Source organism: Podarcis bocagei (genome assembly GCF_964188305.1).
Source record: "Podarcis bocagei genome assembly, chromosome: 8".
In the NCBI taxonomy this organism is placed as follows: Eukaryota; Metazoa; Chordata; class Lepidosauria; order Squamata; family Lacertidae; genus Podarcis; species Podarcis bocagei.
The window spans coordinates 59,212,919-59,236,216 of NC_138133.1; positions in this window are offsets into that span (position 1 = coordinate 59,212,919).

Below are 23,298 nucleotides of genomic sequence, written 5' to 3' on the forward strand. Positions count from 1 at the left end.
TTTGGCAAATCACATCAGATTAATCTATTAGGCATCTCCTTTCATTATCAAATTTCCGCTGCCTATCACAGTGGCTGCCTTATCGGGCACCCTCTTTTCAATAGCAGGCCCATTCCTAAGATTTCAGGTGCTAGCCTTCCTTGCTCCAAAAACAGGTGTCCCTACTGTTTTCAGGCAGGAAAGGTCCCTGCAGAGATGCCTGGGAAAGGGCAGGGGTATCAGCCGCTGTTCTACCTGAAGGAACAGGTAACAGGAAACTGTTGATTCAGTGAATTGAACTTAATTGGCACACATTACTCAGCAGTTAGTGTTTTTTTTATGAATTAAAATCCCTTCAAAAATTTACTGACAAATGGCTATTTTTTAAAAAGGAAGAGAAAGAGAAGAAAAAAACCCTATGCAACTATTTTTTATTGCCATATTCTTCTCAGAGATGAATTCCCAGTGAAAATATGAGCAAGGCAATATGAGTGATGTCATACTTTACATGGTTTTGTGTAGCACCGAGGCTGCAAGGCAAATTGCTTATATTCGAGAGGAAATGGATTTCAAATCTCAGCTAAAAGCTAGTATTCCAAACCATTTAAGGTGATGGATCGGGGGGGGGGGGCTTCTGGCTATCACTAACCCTAGTCTTCTCTCCAGCCCCCCCCCCCACCTCCACAACTTGGTTTAATGAAACCAGGCGCATAGTTTAGCCACCATCACTCTGTCAGACAGGATCATCTGAAACAATGAAAGCACACATAACATACTTTACAAGAGCCAAAGAAGGAAACAGCCAGTGTGGTCTTGTGGATAGATTGCTTGGTTTGGACAAGGGAGACCTGCATTCAAATACCCACTCTCCACGCAATTCTAACCAGGTCTACTCAGAAGAAAGTCCTACTGAATTCAGCAGGTTGTACTCCTGTATAAACAGGATTTGGATTGCAGCCTCAGGGTGCTTCCGGACTGTCTCTGTTTTGGGGTTGCTGTAAACATAGCCGCTTACCCCAAAGAGCAGATTTTTTTTGCGATACGGAAAGTAGGGTGGGATCATGGGTTAACTCATACCATACATTTAAAGCACATGTAACACATATTTAAAGCACACGACTTTCTCCAAAGAATCCTGGGAAAGGTGTTGGGAATTGTAGCTCTATGAGGCTTAAACTACAATTCCCAGGATTCTTCACAGGAAGCCATGTGCATTAAATTTTGCATCAAATCTGCTTCATATGTATGGTATGGACTGAAAAGTGTTGGATAACAGTTGCTTGACATCCAACCTTTCCACAAATACCTCAGAATGAATGCTCACTATTGAATGAATGCCAAATCATTCTCAGTCTAATCTACCTCAAAGGGTTGTTGTCAGGGGAGGGAAATCGGGGTAGCTTCCCTGAGCTCCACAGGGGGGGGGGGAGGAGGATAAAAATGCAACAGATTTTTATTTTTATTTGATAATGTGTTGCTTATCATAGCCAGGCAACACAGAAGAGCTCTTGACTTCATGGGTTAACGTCTCTCTCCCTGCCTGTCTCATTGTGAAAGGCTTTTATTCTCCTGAAAAATTGGCTGTGTGTACTTGACTGTAATAAAATAAAGGCATTCAGGAAGGCCACCATAGAGACAACAGGAAGAGCTAGTCTGCCTTCAGCTCCCCAGTTTGACAGCAGGACAGCTCAAAACACAAAGATGGGTCCCCAGTTATGCTTCGTGGGTAGGAAACATTTGATAAGCGCATGCCTTTGCTTCCGGTGCTCCACAGCATGGGCTTTGTTTCATCTATGGATGATTAAATGGTCTACAGGGCAATTATGAACAGGAGGAAGGAACAGCCAACTCACTCCAGGTTTTGTCAATCAGCCTGATTGAATTTCTCAAAGGACGGCATCAGTAGCAAAGGCAGCAGCCTCAACGACTTTTCCTGGAAAACGTTCTGTACCTAAGAACTGTGCTTTCATTTAACGGCTTGCTGTTTCATTTTATTATGTGCAAATTTGTGGCTTAATAGATTTACAGTGGCCATAAAATTCCAAAATGTGGAAATGACCAGACAGATTAAGAATGACCAGCATGCTATGTGGACAACTCAGCAACTTATTGAAACTTTCAGGCAACATTTTAATTAACAACAACAACAACAATGACTTTAATCAGCACCAGAATTTAAAATATGCTAAGGCAGATCAACAATGAATGAACACAGATGCTACATTTTATGTCACCTCTTCATTCATTAGCATAAGGAGTACAGCTACTGTGTTTCATTCTGAAACACAAAAAAAGTCACGCGTAGAATTTTTAATGCTGTTTCACAGAAGTCCCCCTGTGTTCAATGGTAGGTGTGCATAGGAATAGGATTGCAGTTTTAATCAGTCTAAAAGCACTTGGGCCCCAGTCTAATTTGTTTGCAGGAGAAAATTCCTCCCTGGCCCCAAATACAGCGACCAAGTAAACCATAGCAAGATCCAGATGCCAACTCACTGAGTGGGCTGCTAACAGACTGGGTAGGTGGGTGGAAAATCCCACAATGGTCACCAGAGAGGGTGGCCTGCACCAATTGGCCTTGTGGGTGAGGCCTGCCCCAAATGGAGGGTCCTGTGTGGCCAGAGCTGTGTGGCACCAGGTGACCATGCCCTCCAGCCACGCAGGAAGATGGCAGCTCCCCAGGACCAGCCGCGGCTGCACCGTGCAGCAAACACCACCCCCTTGGAGCTCCAGGTGAGCAGATATTGTCCATTATTACATGTTTAGTGATCCTTGTTGCAATAATAGTCCAATACAAACCAATTTGTGATGTCACCTGAACATCTCCTTTATATATATTTGGGGAAGGGCAGTAGCTCAGTGGCAGAACATATGCTTTGCTTGCAGAAGGCCCCAGATTCAATGCCTGGCATCTCCCAAGAGTCCCTACCTGAAACCCTAGAGAGCTGTTCCAGTCAACGCAAACAATTCTGAGCTAGATGGACTAATGGTCTGACTATAAGGCAGCTTCCTATGCTCCTGTGTTTGTATATTCCTTAAGCTGATAGGGTGAGTGGGAGAGTGGGTGTAGCTCACAGCAAAAGGGCAGTGAAATCTCAGCTATGCCAAGACTACTTAAGGAAAACCATTACCTGTCCATTCAGACATGCATTTTCAAATAAGGATGATAGTAACTGGCAGGGATAATTATTATTATTATTTTGGCTGGAACTTGCTGGAACTCAGTTCCGGCACCTCTCAGGTGGGCGCCATTGCCATTCTAAGAGAAAGAGGGAGCTGCTCATAGTCAGTTCTGGCACTTCTTTTTCTAGAAAAATACCACCAGTAACTGGATAATAACTTTGTATGGCAAACCAGACAAAGAAAGTTAGCACATCACAGTGCAATATACAGGCTAAGCAGAATGCTATGCTGATCAACGCCTTATGTTAAAACAAAGCATAGGGATTTCTTTTTAGCCTCATATGTATGCAAACTTTATTAAGAGCATTAGTGCTGTTAACAAACAAACAAACAGATGATGAGACCCATAGGAGGCGTGGAAATTTATTCACATCCTGCCTCATTGCAGCAAGTATCAGTATTTGGTAGAGCTAAGCACTCTGGAGGGGAAACTCATGGAGTAAGTTCCCCATGAGAACATTTTATTTTGCTGCTCTGTTACTTTTTTAAAAAAATGCCCCAAAGGAATTATCTCTCTTCTAAACATTTGCTGGGCCATAATAGGGAAACTGGCCCTTAAGGTGTTAACAGGCTGAGCTCTCCCTCATTCCAGAGTGTTTATACCTCCCAGCTGAGGTTGATTGAGGCCAGATGGCTTGAAGGAGGTCAGCTGACCTTAAGGCAGTGTAAGAACCCAGAAGATTGCAAACTAAAAGAAAGTTTTTCTCAGATTTAGGACTACTAGAAAGGGAAGAGAAATTATAAGTGGACAGGAAAAGCGAGAGAGGAATAGATTAGATTGTTGAGTGACAAGCCCAGTCAGGTTTAAGGCCTGGAGTAAGACCTTGCTTGCATAAAGTAGTTCAATGTGTCGGACACTGCAATCACCAAGGAATGGGTTCTTTTAATAATTAGGGTGTGCGTACTTTAAAACAGCTGTTTTCATGACAATTCATTGCCTAGCTGTTACTGTAAGACTTGTTTCCTGTACAATGGTAGGCAGATCAGAATAAATTGTTTATCTTTTAGCTGCTCCTAGCTCTCTTTCTGCCACCTATATTTATCTGCAGCTTTTGATGACTGTCAAGTGCCTCATGCACACTTCAGGCGTAAAGCCTGTCACATAACATTTCGGTGTGCATTGGCTTATCAAGAATGACCACATTCCTTAACACTGAAGGAACTGAACTCCACTCAGTTTGATTTAGAATAGGAGTGGAGAAACTGTGGTCCTCCAGATGTTGCAAGATTCAAATGCCATTGATGGCCAATGGTCAGAGATAATAGTCCAGCAACATTTTGAGGGCTGCATATTCTCCCCCTACCTGCTGATTTAAAACCAGTTCAGTAATTGCAGTCTTTCTCAGTAAGTGTTCAGAGAGAAAATCTTCTCTTCGGCTGTGCATACCCTGCTGGTGCTGATGCTGCTCACTCGTTTCTTGCTGTGTTTCCCCTGTGGATATACAATTTCTAACACAAAATGGAAGTAAACACTCAGATCAGGGATAGGAAACCTGTGGCTCTCCGGATGTTGTTGAACTACAACTCCTGACATCCCTGACCATTGGCTGTGCTGGCTGGGGCAGATGGGAGTTGGGGTCCACCTTGAAGGGTCACATTCAACCATTTCCCTTCCCAAAGGAAGAAGAGCTGGAGAACAGCAACATGAAACCATTTGCAAGAAAATATCAAGAGGATTGACCCAATCAAAGATGATCTCAGAAGAAAAATAAAATGAAATAAATTTTATTGTTTTCTTGTGTGGTGTGGTCTAGTCACATAGTTGATAGCTATCAATGAGAGGTTCATTGAAAGAAAATTGAAATAGTTTATTGTCACTTGTACAACTTGTATACAGTGAGATTACACGAGCACCCCCCACTCAGCTCTCTTAGTCTTAATTCCCCTCGTTTACTGACGCACACCCACCAAACCCGAAAGTCAGTTGCCCTGTTGTTATCTGTTCATTCAGCAGCCTAACAGCCCACTGATAGAAGCTGTTCTTTACCCTGTTGGTGTGACTAATCATGCTTCTATATCTTCTGCCTGAGGGCAGGAGATCAAGAAAGTGCCGGCCAGGGTGTGAGTCATCCCTGAGAATTTTCTTCACTCTCCTGAGGCAACGTTCTTCCGCTATTTCATCCAGTGGATTCAAGGGACAGCCCATAATATCTTGTGCTGTATTTACCACCCTCTGTAGGCACTTCCTATCAGATGATGTCAAACCAGCGTACCACACCGTGATGCAGTATGAAAGGACACTTTCTATTGTTGACCGGTAGAAGGAGATCATCAAATGTTGATTGACATCGTTCTTATGCAATACTCTGAGGAGATGGAGTCTCTGTTGGGCTTTCATAACCAACTGGGTTAAGATGTGTGAATATGGCTACAAAAAAGCAGTAGGTTTTTGGCATTTGATCAGCTGAATGCTAACCATGCATGTACAAAATCTTGGCTTACATTCTTGGGCAAAGAACTTTGGGGGGTGGGAGGAAATGGGGCTTGTTTTGTAATACAGCCTAGCATTCCAAGCTGTCTACATTTGGACTCAGAACCAAATAGCCTCACATATTGGTGACATTACTAGAAAATACCCCTTCTGTAGCTACAGGAAACCTGCCATAAGTAATCTTCCTTGGCTCTTGAGATGCCACATAGGATGGTATGGCATGCCTCTGGTATAGAATCTTGCTTTGCTCTATTACCAATAGCTAAAATGATATCAGAACACCAGAAGATTGCCGCTGGATCACACCAAAAGCCTATCTAATCTAGCATCTGCTCTCACAGTGGCCTATGGGAAGCCTGCAAGCATGACATGAATGCTATGACTGATACGAGACTTGCTGAGGAGGAATTAGCCTGGGCTCAGCAAAGGATTTCTTGCATCACTAATATTTTAGAACCGTGAACCAACAGGGACAATAGGAGTGTTTTGCTAGACTTAGTATGCATGGACTGCCTAGAAGCATTTGACAAACTGTAGGAGTCATTGCACAGGAAGGCAGGTCATAGTATAGACTTGCAAAGGAGTTACATAAGTATCCAGATGGGTACACTATATTAAAGTTTAGACTCCCTGGACACAAATATTTCACCACCTGGACAGATGCAAAGTCCCAAGGGAGCTTTAAGAGGCTTGGCAGGACTTATAGGACTCGTGATGACGACACTTCAAATCTCTTGGTCAACAGGTAGCAGGCCAAGTGTCTATCAGCAACAGAAGAGAAACTGTCCAAGAGTAAAAGTTAATTTAGGTTACAACTGAAACATTTTTGAAAGCATCGCATAGTCTTAATCAATAGGTATATTGTACTGCAGTGACGTGCACTGAAGCCTTATTCACTTAAGCCCATTCAGATTCCCCACCCCCCGAACATGTGTCAATCTACTGTAGGCACCTCTCTTAGCCAGTGCCAGTTCTCGGTTTTGGAGAGCTGTTGGGCCAGATGCAACAACTGTTCCTCTCTTATTTGACACTGGGCTGTTCATTTGTGTGATTTGTCCCCTAGGCACAAGAAGCACAACCATTATACTCACTATATAGGGCTGCCATATGACATACTGTAGCTGGGATTCGTCCATTGAAAATTGTGCCAGGCAAAATTTTCAAAAAGAGGACAAAATGTCTGGGGAAAGCCAAGCGTATGGTAGCCCATATCAGAAGTGTTGATTTTCTTTAGCAATTTTCCTTAAAAAAAAAAGCTTAAAAACTTCTCTCTCTTTTTTGGAGATTCAACAACTTTGAAATATGGCAACCCTATCACTATATCAATACTGTCCTCTAAGACCAAGCACTCCAGTTCCCCCATTTTGGCTCAGAAGCTTCTAGCATTAGCATATATCCTTGGCACTTGAGTTTTTACTTGTGGTTCTTCACCCTTGCTCAATTGCTAATAAATTGTAATAAATTGCTGTTCCCCTTGACTCACAGTCCCTTGTCCTACACCTCCCACATCTGAGTTTTCAACAACTTTATCATCTTCATCCCTGAGAGACTGTGCTTTGACTGTTCTTTATTATTTAATTTTTGCTTTCTTCTTGGTACTGTCTTGAATCACTTTTATTAAAAAACAAACAAACAACTGAATACAAATTATTACCAAAGGGGGGGAGGGACCCTGCTCTGACATCTTTTGGGTTTTAAGCACCAACAATCTGGTTTCATCCCAATTCAAGTGGAGTCCATCCCTGTTGAACAGGCAAGGCTTGTACCTGAATGTTCCTCCGTGCCTAACAAATCCAAACGCTTCCTCCTAACAACATTGAGACCACAAAGCTTCACCTGTCTAGGTGGCCCTGAGCATGGAAGCAGTAATGTTAGCACCACAGTGACTACAACCCATTCTATTTGTTCATCTGAAAGAGGAGCTGTAAATCCAAGCAACTCTACTTCACTCTGCTTCTATGATTCAGTGGAGGTTCCTGTTTTTCAAAGGCGACAAACATCTTTCCTGATTATATCCTTGAGGTATGAATGCGGAAGTGGGGGGACACCCACAAGTTATCTCAGGAGCATCAAGGAAGTATATCTCAAAGGGCATAGCTGTGAAGATGAGTCACCTTACAGCTACTTCTTTCCGCAGATGAAACTGCTCAACATCACATGGGAAATTGCCCCCAAAGAGTTGGCATTGTTTCCTTTTTCCACCTAGGAGACAGAACTGAGCTATGCTATACTCTGAGCAGCTCTTTGGTATGGTATTTCAATTTGTGTGTGTGGCATGGAAGGCTACAATGAACAATCTTGTGTTATAACCCTGCTTTAGTCCAGATTGAGAAAACAATTGGATCCCTTATGAAACTTTGCCTTGTGAAATATGTTTGTGGAACCTTCCGTGCAGCCTCAAAATTAAGCTAATCTTTTATGCTTTTACTAGTTCCTGCAGCTCTTTGGCTTTCTTTAGAAGTGCACACCTTTTCACACAGCTGGCAAACATACTCCAGCAAGTAAGGCCATTTGTAATTCTCATTAACAAGTCTACTTCTTTTTTTTTAAAGGCTGCATGAAAAGTGATAATGCCACAGATCTAACAGTCATTAAGAACGTTTTCATACTCCTTTAGGATTAATTTGCACTGACCCAGAATTCTGTATTTGCTTAACACAAGCAGTGGACCACTTTGATGTTATCTCCTTCTATCAACAATAGCATACAGTTCCCTCCTGGGCTAAAACAGCTCTTATTCTTCTGAGAATTAGTTGTATTAATCATTTTGAAGTCCAAGAGTGCACGATCATAAATTGTGCGTATGGACCTTACTTAGCAAATCCCTGGACTCCCATTTATCAACATTTTTTTCCTCCTTCCTGGATATTTAGCTAGTATATAGAGGGTAATTTATTTCTGAGGCAGTGCCTTGTGATATTCTTAATACCTAAGCAAAGCTGGAAAACTTTCTTCAAGAAATAACTCTCCCCCCCCCCAATCCCGGTTGTAAAGACACACAAATCTTCTACCTTAGCTATAGTTTGATTCCCTCAAGTGGCCAGAAAGGAAAACACAGGCCAAACCTCCAGGAACCGAAGTCTCATTTTTACTTTACAAATATTTGTTGTAAGTTGCATGCTCCCTAAATGCATGCTGCTTTCAAATGGAAGCAAGAAAAGAAGAAAATATTGCTCCACTGCCTCTGGTAATTGGACATTCATCCCAGATGCTATTGTTTATTTTTATTTTTTTTACTGTAGTTACTGCTTTGTCTTTCTTAAAAAGTGCAAATATTGTCAAAGCTCATCTTGCTACATCCTGAGAACGGTTGGCCCTAGGTTAGGGTTGGGTTGATTGAATTCAGTATCACTTCTCATAACAAAATGTCACAAGACAATTTACAGCAAGAATAGAATAATAAAAAATACTACTAAAAACATAAAATAAAAAATACAGTTTTTGTTGCTGCCCAAATGCCCAGGAAAAAATTACTTGCCTGGTGCCAAAACAATGACAAAGTTACTACCAGGTGGGCCTTCCTTGGGAAAGCATTCAATAGATGTGGAGCTACGACAGGAAATGTATCTCCTTTGGTCTCCACTCTCCAGACCTTTGTCAGTAGTGGGATATTGGGAAGGGTCTCCAACAATGATCACTAACTGTCAACAGTTTCAGGTGAGGAAAGGCAGTCCTGAGCCGTATAAGGCTTTAAAGGATGAGGCCACTGTTTTGTATAGGTCTGAGCATCCATTGTTAACTTCTTCCATGGGGCTGTTCCATAACAGATCACCATGGTTTTATTTTATTTTTAATGTAATACTGCATCTCATATTTTGATTAAATTTGCTGTACTGGATTATCTCACATGTCAAAGTCACTGGTGTGAATTAAAAACAGCCATTTCCCTTATAGTTTTTAAGTTATGGGGGAGATGAAAATTAGGGAAATGTTATATACATGCATGATGCATCATAGAATGATTAAATTGGGTCTAATAGACCCGTTTTTTTAAAGCAACATGGACTAAAGTCACTTGTGGAGCCCCTCCGGGATTCTGGGCCCTGAAACCTGGGCATCGTTAGTATCATGGTAGATCCACCCTTGTTTGAATCTAGGTATATTATCTCATTTTGTGACCATTTACTTTGCTAAATGATCTTTAGCTTGCTTACTTGATCCTTACTTCAGGAAGCAGCATTGAAATCAGTAGGCCAGTCACTGTTCTTTAGAATTCAAGCGCCAATGAGGTAACCAGCATCAATATACTGCTTCTCCTCTCCCAGCGTTCCCTGTTGCTCACTGCATCCACATAAGCCCTGCTGTTGGTTTTAGATGGCCACCCATGGCATAGGTGGGCGTCCCCTTGGTCTTCTTAAATTGCAGGGTTTACACACTAGCTTAATTCCATCAGCCTGCGTCTTATCTAACATAAAATTCCTTCTCTATGCATTTCAAAGAATAGTGAAATCAAGTGAAGATCTTCAGAGTGGATTGATTCTAGTTAAATTTCATGCATACCCTCCAACATTTCTCCAATTAATATAGTGTCGTCCTATTGAATAATAATAATAATAATAATAATAATAATAATAATAATAATACCCCATCTTACTGGGTTGCCCCAGCCACTCTGGGCAGCTTCTAACTATCTATCTATCATCTATCTATCTATACACATAATAAAACATTAAAAATTATAAAACTTCTCTATACAGGGCTTCCTACAGATGTCTTCTAAAGGTGGTACAGTCACTTATCTCCTTGGCTCCATACCCTCCAACATTTCTCCACTGCAAATAGGGATGTCCTAAGGAAAAGCAGGACATTCCAGGATCAATTCAGAAACTGGGACGGCTTTTGTAAATTCAGGACTGTTCATAGAATATAGGGACACTTGGAGGGTCTGTTCATGTAAAGATTGAGTCTTCAGTATACTCCAAGAAATAACTCAGTCTACCAGCCAACTGAACTTGTATTCTTAAATAACTAACAATTTGCAGCCAACCTCACTCTACCCAATGGTAGGCCTGGCTTTGGGAATGAATCTGCTTTTAATAAAATAAATAATAAAAGGCTTGCCAGGGGGGTAAGTTGATCATCATTTCTTTTTTAAAAAAAACAACAACCCAAATGAAGCTTTACTTCAGGGGAACTAAACTCCAGAAAGAAAGCAAAAGTGGAAGCAAGGAAAACATTTGGAGTGAACAGATGGATAATGTCAGTTGTGTATACTGTTGCAGATTATCTGTGTGACACACTTTCATCAGCTGCTGGGATTTTCCATTTTGTATAGCAAAAGAGCAAACATAACGAGTCCTGATTTGGCTTTCAAGAAGAGTAACGTAAACCAGAGGTAACAGCAGTACTAATTTGCCAGAGTGTGCCCACCCCTCTCCCCACCAGCATTTACACCATTATAGTTAAACAGAATATTTTCCTGAATTGGCAGAAAAAAACATTTGTAAACACAGAGACATTACTCAACCTTTCTAGTTTCATTTTGGGATTAACTGGGGTCTGGGCTTTTCAAACCTCTCACTGTCTTATTGTAAACATGTGGCTTTGGAAGCGTGCACAGCTCAGAACTTATAGGGATACAACTTTCCTGTATAGTAAGATCTTGGACTCTTATAAAGGATAATAGAAACAAAAACAATTTTTAAATAAAAAAAATCACTACAGTCAGCAAAAAACAAACAAACCCCAAGCCATCCCATAGAACCTAGTAGAGGCAGACAAGTTAAGAATGATCCTACAAAGGTATGAATTGAAAGCTTTATTGTTTATACCTACAGCCTTGAGAATTATTATATTATTACGATTTCAAACAGGGGTCAATGAGGTTGTACCTAGAGACCCACCAGTATTACCTAAGGCACCTATAAAAGGTATTGGTAGATCCCCTCAGAAATCTGCACTGCATGAGAGCTGGTTTGCTGTTCTTGCACAATTTCTGTTTGTACTGACTCAGCCTCTCCTAAACTGAACATCCTCACCCCTTAAACATGCCCACATTTTATTGTCTAATAGAGTTGGGCACCCGCTCTTCCTTCAATTCTGAATTGAAGATAGAAGCAAATGGGTTTTCTTTATGAGTAAGAATGGTGGTAGCTAATGTAGGTGGGGGCTGTTAATTCCTACACCATTATGTGGCCCTGACACTTTTTCTAGATGGGGCAGTCATTCCATTCAAGGCAGCCATTTTGTGACTGGCACCCACATCAATTTCATTTTGTGACTGGCACCCACATCAATTTCTCAAAATTCCAAATGTGCCCACCAACTCAAAAAAAAAAAAAAAGGTTGGTGGTTATTGATTTAAATAGCTATATGTGGAGAAATACAACATCATAGTCTTTCGGGCCTTTCCTAAAAGGTCCTTAGACTGCATATCTGAGTGGGGTTAGCAGAATTGTGGCCTTTGACCACCCCACTCCTGACCTCTGTGTGTTTACCTGGTCTGAGCAGAGGGTTTCCAACAGAGGAAACGATGTTAAGGTTATACAAGTCTTGAATTAAATGCTAAAAATGGCTGGTCAAATATAAATAGCGGTGACAGTGAACAAGAATGGACAGATGTGAAATAGCCTTCAGTGAATGCTAACCCTGTACAGTCAACCAAATTCCATGTGTAACCTTCTGCTGTATAGCATTTTAACAAGGTTTCCATGCTCAGTGAGAGAGTTAAGTCAGGGAGCAGCCACCATTATGGGGAGTTATTCTATATTACATGAGAACAGTTGTGATGATGCCTCTTGTCTCCTTTTTTTGGTGGCCCTGGACCCTTGGAAACAGGTTGGTGGTGAAGTTATGTTGTGTATGTGTGTTCCTCAAACATATGTTACACGTTTCCATTTATAGATTTGGGTTTTTGCACATTATAAGGGCCTACAATTTTTGTCCTGACATCCATTTGAATAAGATCATCGTGGAAGAGGAGATACTGTTAGATCCAGGAAGACCCAGTTTAAGAGCAGGTTTGTGTGGCTACAGCTAAGAACCTGAAAGATCTGAATGATTTCAAGTGTGAAACTGCTGATCTAGTAATACAAATCTGTAACTTGTCTCTAAGGTCAGTCTATGTATCAGAAGACCAGAAAGTGGCCAATGTAACATCCATGTTTAAAAAGAGATCCCAAGGGGATCCAGTAAATTGCAGACTGGTTACCTCGACTTCTGTTCCAGCAAAACTGTTAGAAAGTGTTAAAGATAGAATTACCAAGCATATAGAAGGACAAGCCTTGCTGAAGCAAAACCAGCATGGCTTGCAAGGGCAAGCCCTCACTCACAGACCTTTAGTGTTCCTTGAGAGTGTCACCAAGCACACAGATAGTGATTCAGTTGGACTTTCAAAAGACTCCCCAAAGGGAGCTTCAAAGTTTTGGGATGAGAGGAGAGGTTGTCTTCTGGATAAGTAATTGGCAGTAGCAAGGCAGGATACTGCTGATTATCTGGCTTTCCAAAACCACTGTCACTGCTGGTTTCTAAGAGGCAGGCTGCGTGGAAGATGGGTGCAGTGTGGCCACAGCAACAGGAGGTTGAATTGGCTCTGCCATTGTACCCTCACCAGACCCTTCTTCCCCCTGCCTCACCTCTCTCCCTCTTGGTAACTGGCAGCGGCCCCAGCATTGGGAAACTAGGTAAGCAGCACTGCCTCTACCCAGCTAACTGCTACTGGCAACTGGAAAAAGAACAGGAAGCAGAGAAAAAAAACAAATGGACAATTCCCCCCAATAAAGGGAAGTAGAAAGTAAGGGAAATGAAGGGGGGGGGAATCCATGGAGCCTAAGTTCTGGAAGAACATACATTGATAGATACATGTAGGACATTTAAATCCTCAGAAGCACACATGCCAGTGAGGAAAAACAGTTAAGGATGATAACTGACAACAGGTGTACATAATATGAATGGAAAATAAATCTATGTTTTGCTGACAGCATAGGTGATGGGGCCCAGCTAGCTAGCACAGTGGCAGCTGGTTATGAGCAGTGAGCTTTTCAACTCTTAACACTAGAGAAACATGGCTTATTTGATGTCTTTATGTAACAAAGGATAAAGCTTTCCTCTTCTTCCCTCCATAGAAAGTTTACATTTCCCAGAGGCTACATTTGACACAGTGAGACCACTTTGTGTAGGGTTTAAGCAGCAAAGCACAAAAATCTTCCTGCTACAACTCTTTAGGCAAGTTAAAGATTACAAATATTTTCTATGTATTTATATTATTTTTTTAAAAAACTGTTCTTGAGCTCTTGCTGAAATGGGACACTTGTCTGGTCAGATCTCCTTTCGAAATATGTAACTGTAAGAGATTGATATATACTTGCTATTCAACTGACTACCATGAAAACATGTCAAAAGTACCTTCTGTCTGTACCCTTTGAAATTTCTTCTCAGGATGGGAAATAAAGTATATATCTAAAGCTCTCCTTAACGGCATAGTTCTAAAAAAGGTGTATGATTCCCTCACTCCTTTGAATGAGATTTTAGAGAAACAGAGCAATGAAACACCATTTCAAATGAAGTGACATGCCAAGAAATATCAATTTTATATCTACATCATATCAAGCAGAATCAAAGTGAAACACCCATAAGGTAGCCCAAAGTAGTTCACTAGGTAAAAAGTGTGAGAGACGTTTATTCTTCTTTTTAAAGAAGGAATTTTATTTATGATTATCTCCAGACCTTGGGGTCTTGCTGAGTCTTTTTTTTTCTTTTTCCCCCAACGGCTGAACATCTTTGATAACTTTTACTTGAAAAGAAGAGCCTGGGATACCTATAAATCCAACCTGGAAAAGATTCTGAAAGGTCATCTTTGGATATTGTTTATCGTGGTGTTAAATTGACTGTAATGGCCTCGTTACTTCTCTGGCAGGGCCAGCAAGAGTCCCTCTGGTCATCCTCCTGTCTCATAAATAATTAGCTAGAGGTTTTAACTGGCCATAACCTTTTGAACAGAGTGGTCAATTTTCCTTCTTTGCTTAACTGCAAAGCAGGAGAGGGGAAAATAAGAAGGTTCAGGGTGAGAAAAACGCTCTCAGTCACTGATGACTCTAAAACACTCAGGTCATCTTAAAGCATGAGAAAGAAGCAACCAACTTCTTTGACCATATCTTTAAAAAGTTTTGCATATCATGAAGTATTCTGTAAATTTATCACATGGATTGTTTGTTATTTATAAATTCTTTGATTGGGTACACAGTCATCTTTCCTTTGCGTATTTTTGCTATTACTTTTCTGGTCAAATTACATGCTGTGAAAAGGCAGGGACTTCCTGCCAAAATCTCTTGCCTTTTGCCAAACATGCTGTGCCAGCCACTTGTGACATTTCCTAACCCTATTTTGGCTCCTTCTTGTGGGAAAGAGTACGTACAATTATTTTATTTACAGCATTTATACCCCGCCATTTAGCCAACAGAAATCAAGCATCACAGAAAATTATTCCTAAAATTAATTTTCCAACCCTCAGACTGGCAAATCTGAAAAGATATGGCACACAAGGAAAAAATAATGGGAGGCGAAAGAGAAACGTAAGCTCCATCACAGGTTCTTCAAGTTACAGTTCTTATAATGCAGTTATATAGTTCTGTCTATACCGTTTCTGGCTATCTAGAAAAGCAGCAGCTCCTTGCCAATAACAGTGCCACTTCTAGTGGTCTCACACATGAAGAAGAACATTTTCCTACCTGGAAGCAGAACAGGTAACAATGTCTAGGTCAGAAGAACAAGGCAGTCCTTGCCTACAAATTGGGTGTGTTTGCGGAATTCCATTCAGATTACATTTAAAAACAAACCTACCCAGTTCACACTTTCCAAAACAATAAAGGAACCAAAACACAAGCATCCGTCGAAATCCGAAAGTCTCTGAATTTTGCAATGCACTTCTCTAGCCTAGTGATGTCTACAAAAATAGATATACTGGATTGAAGCGTGCATAAAAAGGCATATCTTAGTGAAAGAAATAACACACAAAATGAATTATATAAGGAGAATTGCTCTGAAAATATTAGGCAAAATTGTATTAAAATGTAATAAATTGCTTAAATAAATAGAACGCTAGATACTTTCGCTAGATACTTTTGCAAAGTTCTGACTAACCAAACAGATCACATATTGTAAATGGAAAGGATGATCTAGAAGATCACATTCATCCGGTGCTATACCAGCTGCACTGGCTCCCGGTGGAGTACAGGATCAGGTTTAAGGTGCTGCTTTTAACCTTTAAAGCCCTATATAGCCTAGGACCATTGTACCTACGGGACTGCCTCTCCTGGTATGTCCCACGGAGGACCTTACGGTCTTCAAATAAAAACATCTGGGAGGTCCTGAGCCACAGGGAAGTTAGGCTGGCCTCAACCAGAGCCAGGGCTTTTTCGGCCGTGGCCCCGATCAGGTAAAACGCTCTGTCACAAGAGACTAGGGCCCTGCGGGACTTAACATCTTTCCACAGGGCCTGCAAGAGAGAGCTGTTCCACCAGGCCTTTGGCACAGTCTGACCCTCTCTCTCCATCTGTAATCCTCATAGAACTCTAGCCCAATGGTTGCCATTAATTTGACTCTGAATTGATTTTAGAATGAATTGATTTTAGAATGTATTTCAATTAATTGATTGTGATTTTATGTAAACTGTGTTATTTTTACTGTTGTTAGCTGCTCTAAGCCCGGCTTTGGCTGGGGAGGGCGGGATATAAATAAAAAATTATTATTATTATTATTATTATTATTATTATTATTATTATTATTATTATTATTAAGAAAGTCTCCACAGAGCATATAGATGAGTCAGTGATTCAATCTCTATCTGGAGAAACTCTGCTTCCAAAGGTATTCAGTCACCCTTCCTTGAGATCACCTGTTCCCAATAAGGGAAGTCCCTTCCTACCAACCACTGACTAGGTAAGTCAAGTGCCACAGCCACCAATACAGCCCTTGGTGACAGGGGGCCCTTCTCACTGCCCCACCCACCCACCCAGTGGGGATAGCTCCTTTTACAGTGACGCAGGATAAGGCCTTGTCACATTGCTTCAACCACCACCACTGCATTTTCACCCAATCAGGCCACCCGCAGCACAGAACACCCACTGGCCCCAGCCAGTGCGGCTCCCTATTACAGTGTGGTAACATGTTGGCTCAAAATAGCCAACTTTTTCTCATATTAGGCACAAATACATAAACCAATGGTTGAAATGTAGAGGAATTCCCAGCATGATGCTAAAGGGAAACATCAGAATGCAGTAAAATTTGATAAAGTGTTGCTCCACTTCTGTACAACCATTATTTAGGCAAACCCTGGAAATAACAATGCAGAGAGGTTAATAAAATACGCTAACAACATATATCTGATCCAAATGTTGGTGGGTAATTGCTATAAGCGATGTCAGTATTCCCACAGAGGATCCCTTTATTATTGCCAATAGACTATTTGGACAAAAGTATTTTTCCTGTTGTTGATTTAAATATATATATATGGCAAAGTATCAGCAAATGCACTTAAAAAAACTTAAGTAGTGGAAGTTTTTGTATTGTAAAGGCTTCAGTAAAATTTAATGCTTCTTAAAATGCTAAAAAGGGCATTTTGTATTCAGTATAACTTCTAGGTACCACAATCATTTTGAACTATTGCTTAGGCACCAGTAAGTATTTTTCAATCATCATCATGATCATCATCATCCAGATTTATGGAGCTATTTGTTGACTTACTGCACAATCATAAAACCTGGGCAAAGGTAGCACAGAGCTACACAATGTGTGGGCCATACAATACCTGATCCCCAAAATGCCAGTCCTTCTTTGTTGGCTTTCCCATAGACAGCTGCATGGGTGCATATTGGGGAACACCATGGAGCATACGTATGGATCAGGTCCTGTGTGTAGTCATGAAATACTCTTCTTCTGAAGCTTGTAGAACAAATGGGTGCTTCATACTTCAGTGATTCACTTCAATTTATTCTAAGTAATATCAGTGGATACATTTTACTATTGCTCCCATCTAAATTTCAGAACTACTTTGACCATCCTGGTAGGAAGTTTTATAACTGTCTTTAAAATACATAGTTATTTTTAGCAGGGTTGGGGCAGGGGATTCAGTTTGGTTCACATTTTAATGCAAAACTGCATTAATTCACATTTTCTTTAAAAATAGACGAACTTAAACTCGGCTAGCCTTCAAAATAGGCCCTTTTCGTGCAGACAGTGTAATGTAACATGGTGTAAAATGCACATTTCCAAATCTTTTAGAGAAATTTAGGTTGGAATTCTTCCATTGTTCCGTAATACATTCCCTTAATTCTGGAGTAGGCAGAGCAAGTGATTTGAAGAGAGTATTTGTTGATCAAATCATATTTAGGAAGGAAAATACTGAGAAGTTGAGTCATCTAATTTAAAGCAACTGGAAGAAATCAGGTTTCTTTGTTAAGAGGCTTGGGCAATGAAAGCAGACAAATAGGAAAGAAAGTGAAAACAACGCCAGTCATCAGAAAAGAGAAGAACTCATAAGCAAACTCTAATTTCCATTATTCAACAATACAAATGAAGTTAAATGAGAGAATAATTTAAAAAGATGCTCTCACATAGTTTCACATGTGGGTTGGGGATAGTTTCACAGAGCTGCCTATATCCATAACAGCAAAGCTATCATTTTGTCTCACTATCAGAACACCAAGTCCATAGCATTTTACCCATTCCTGCAATAGAAAGTAATTATAATTTCTTACTATGTAATTGTCCTAAATCCTACTAAATTTAGAGGGGAGAAAGCCAGTTGGCCTTCCTTGACCCTGGATTGGGCTCTTGAACCAGGGGAAATTATCAGATGTAACTTGTGGCTAAAGCAGAGTAAATATCTATGATTCTATATCAAACCTAAATTATAAAGTTGAGTGGCTAGGAGTATGCCACAATCCCTTGGGTAAGATATTCCAATAATCAGTTGTCATAGTTGCTTACAAAATTGCCCTGTTTCCTAGCGTGAATATTTCTAACTTCTAGTCAGCTTTCCTCAGATGTTGTTGGACAGCAACTCCCAACATCTCTGAAGGGAGGGGGAGATTTGTGAAGGGAATTCGCTCCAAAGGAACAAGAGTTCCAAAGGGGTGGCTTCTGTGAATCCAGGATGTTCCACTCAAAGTAGGACTGTTGGGTGGTATACAACACCTGGGATGTCCAGTTAAAGGAGAAGGTAGCAGGTGAAGAGGGAGACCTCTGACTAAGAGCTTGGAGAGTTGCTGCCAATCAGGGCAGGGAATATTGAGTTAGGTGGACCAATGGTTTAATTCCAACACAAGGCAGCATCATATGATGCCACTCATCACCCAAGGCATCTTCAAGAGGACTTGCAGTGATATGCAGAATGGCACCTTGTGCTCATGTTGCTCAATTCAGACGACACTTATGCCACACACAAAAAACCAGGCAGAGTCCAAACTGCCCGCAATGCACAAGACAGTTCCTGTGAATTAGCCATAAGATATCATAAGATATCTGAGATTACTCTGAGAATCTTTAGGATCCAGTTGCAACAGCTGTTGGCGGCCTTTCCTTTACCCTCAATAAACCTCTTATGGAGTATATTTTCAACCAAGCAACTCAGGCTCTTACATTATAAAGTAAGCATTCATCATCAGTGATAATCGGAACCATTCTAGTCATTTTTTCTAACTCTTAAACAATATTCTTATACATGGACTTGGTTTATTTTGTAGTTTTGTCTGCTTCGTCAGTGCCCTTTTACTTAATGCAAGCTGCCAGTTATCTTGCATAATACCTCCTTCTTTTGCAAACCTTTATCTCATTGTTTCATATATTTTCCCCCCAAATTTCTACTTCCAGTATTATATATCTTAAAGTACTTCCTTGTCATTTGATTGTATTAGCTCTTCATATTTTATTTTAACTATATTGATATTATATTTTCCGCCATGGGCTAATAAAAAAGTGTCTAAATTGCAAGTGCTGGAAGAAGAGCAGGGCTTGCAGAATTTCTCGAGGCTTGTTTGCAAACTATTTAATTTTATGCATAATTTCATATTTAGCCATACCAAGCCCACTCCAGAGATGGTAGCCTAAAGAGCCATCTAAAGTGAAATACTCATGTCTGATGCAGGAAGAAGCTTCCCAAGTGCCTCGTTTATAAGTCCAAATACATGGTCTGTAAGCAAATGATACAGTCATATTATTAAAGGTAAGCTGGTTTAGGTTGGTCAGTGGTTAGATCAGAGACTAGTTGGGAGCCCCATCTATTACTTCCATGATGGAAGTAATATGGCACATAAATGTAGTAAATAGGGGGGGAATGAAATTGTCAAAATATCATTTATTATGAAGTTATATTTTGCCATAGACATCTACTTCTGCTTCATTGACTATGCAAAAGCCTTTGACTGTGTCGACCACAGCAAACTATGGCAAGTTCTTAAAGAAATGGGAGTGCCTGATCACCTCATCTGTCTCCTGAGAAATCTCTACGTGGGACAAGAAGCTACAGCTAGAACTGGATATGGAACAACTGATTGGTTCAAAATTGGGAAAGGAGTACGACAAGGCTGTATATTGTCTCCCTGCTTATTTAACTTATATGCAGAATTCATCATGCGAAAGGCTGGGCTGGATGAATCCGAAGCCGGAATTAAGATTGCCGGAAGAAATATCAACAACCTCAGATATGCAGAAGACACAACCTTGATGGCAGAAAGTGAGGAGGAATTAAAGAACCTTTTAATGAGGGTGAAAGAGGAGAGCGCAAAATATGGTCTGAAGCTCAACATTTAAAAAACCCGAAGATCATGGCCACTGGTCCCATCACCTCCTGGCAAATAGAAGGGGAAGAAATGGAGGCAGTAAGAGATTTTACTTTCTTGGGCTCCATGATCACTGCAGATGGTGACAGCAGTCACAAAATTAAAAGATGCCTGCTTCTTGGGAGAAAAGCAATGACAAACCTAGACAGCATCTTAAAAAGTAGGGACATCACCTTGCCAACAAAGGTCCGTATAGTAAAAGCTATGGTTTTCCCAGTAGTGATGTATGGAAGTGAGAGCTGGACCATAAAGAAGGCTGATCGCCGAAGAATTGATGCTTTTGAATTATGGTGCTGGAGGAGACTCTTGAGAGTCCCATGGACTGCAAGAAGATCAAACCTCTCCATTCTTAATGAAATCAGCCCTGAGTGCTCACTGGAAGGACAGATCCTGAAGCTGAGGCTCCAATACTTTGGCCACCTCATGAGAAGAGAAGACTCCCTGGAAAAGACCCTGATGTTGGGAAAGATGGAGGGCACAAGGAAAAGGGGATGAGATGGTTGGATGGTGTTCTTGAAGATACCAGCTTGAGTTTGATCAAACTGCGGGAGGCAGTGGAGGACAGAAGTGCCTGGCGTGCTCTGGTCCATGGGGTCACGAAGAGTCGGACACGACTAAACGACTAAACAGAACAGAACATATTTTGCCATAAGATCTGCAACTTACCACTTTAGACAAACATATCTGACCTCTTACTTGTTCTATGGTGCTTGCTTGTTCTGCTGACAAAAATAGCCTTAATTAGAACTTTTCATTCTCTGATGTAACCCTATTAAACTATTGACATGTTTGTACCACTGGGAACACCCAACCCTCCTCTCTTCCATTGATCACAAACTACTCAGAAATACCTTATTTTAGTTTTTTTCCTCTGTTCTCACATTCCAAATAAAATTCGATATCAAACTTTGCCACCTATATCGTTCTTTCTCTAGCACATAAACAGGTTCATTTCATAACAGAAAACACGATACTGGAAGATAAGCTGTTGTTATTTATTTTACCAAGCAGTGATGCTTTAATGGCTTCCAGAAGCTGCTTGCCAGGTTCCTGGCTGGTGTGTCTCTGCTGCTTAGGGGGAGGGTGAAGAAGAGGGGTGAAGCAGTAGGGTGGTCGGGACCATGAGGGTGTCTCAGCAGAGCTAATCTGGTGCTCCCCGATGCACTTGCACCACACCAAATTCTCCAGTGCCTTGCCCCCCTTTTAGTAAGCAGCAGTGACATACCTGCTAAGAAGTTGGCAGTGATGTTCTGCCCTACCCTCAACCTTTTCTTTAAATGCTCTCTCTGAACCTGCAAAAAATAAAGTTTTGAAAACTTAAGAATTGAATTCATCTTCTATTTCTTTTGTTATTGCCTTCGAGACATTTTCTTGACTCTTAACTGCAGTTAGAAAATTTATCCATTTTGAACCATCTGCTCTTCTACTTGCCATTAATGTTCCAGACTCCCCCCCCAGCTAAAATATATTAAAATCCTATTCCTCTTTGTGTTAGACGTGTCAGATGTTTCTATTTTTTTATTTTGTTAATTCTGCTAATATTTAGTTTAGTTTCTTGTTTTTATGTATTTTTTATACTTCTTTTAATCCCTTTAATTCTTTGTCTGTTTTTAAATAAGACGAAGTACTTAAAAATAAATCTTGCACATGATTTGCTCGCCTCTCATCCTGCAGATACATTCCCACCATCTTTCGTATTTGCTATGTATCATGTTTTTGGTAAGTCATAGCGTGTTGTATTCCGGAGCTCCTTTGCTGCAGTTCTTTCAGCAACTGAAATTTCATTCAATCTAGTCTGTGCTCCCGAATCTTTTGTTCGCGCTCCTTTCTGAGCAGTGAGCATCTAGCGAGCTTACTCCCAAACTCTTGCTGACAGGCAGACTCCATGCCTTGTGTCTTGCTCTTGCAGAATTGCTTCTGGTAATAGCTTGCACGAAACATCTGGAAGAATTAAATCAAAGGATGGTAGGATTCCCACTGGAGAACACATGTCAAACAAGAATAAGAGTTTTGTAGAATGAGTGAGATTTTGTCTTGAAAATTAGGAAGTACCCTAGCCAAGTTTAGCACTGAGCTAAGATTAAAAACTGAGATGAAACCTGTTTACACAATTTTGATGCAGTCTTATTCCCACTCCCAAAGAACTAACAAGAAATGAATAAAATGTGTGTAAAAGACAGAACAGCCTGATCTTTCAGGAAATGTGTGCGTTATCCTGGGAGGCATTTTACTTAACATCAACTAACCAAATATGATCTAATAACAATAATATTTAACCACATAAACTAAGCAAAATATAAACAAAGAATAAATTTGAATTGGGAATAGAGAATGTCATTGATTTGAAACAATGAATGGCTTTTTAATTTTTATTTATAAGATTGCTTATTAACCACGCACTCATTAAAAAAATAATGGCTGTGTCCCATAAAATCATTAAAACATCATAAAATTACAAAATCATAAAATACAAATGACCAACACTGAATCATATTAATTTGCTAAAATTGTTTGCTGAAACAAAAACATTTTTAGCAAATGGCAAAATATCAGAATTGTAGGTTTCAGCTTGATTACAGTAGGAACAGTGTTACAAAATACTTGTGCCACTATGCTAAACGATAACAGTGGGACATTCAGAAGGGCTTCTCCAGATGATTCTTCTGATCTGGATGGTGTATAAGGAACAAGATGGTCCTTCAAATAACCTCATCCTAGGAGCTAAATACACTAACAGTAATACCTTGCTATTAGCTCAGTAATATACTAGCAGCCATGGCACAGCTTTCAGCAGCAGTGTTGTATTTTAGTAAGGGGCTGCTCTGGCCAAAAGCTGGGTTGCAATGTTCTGCAATTTCCAAACCAGTCTCAAGAGTAGCTCCACTAAGAGTGAATTGCGATAGTGCAGTCTGGACATTGACCACAGTAGTACAG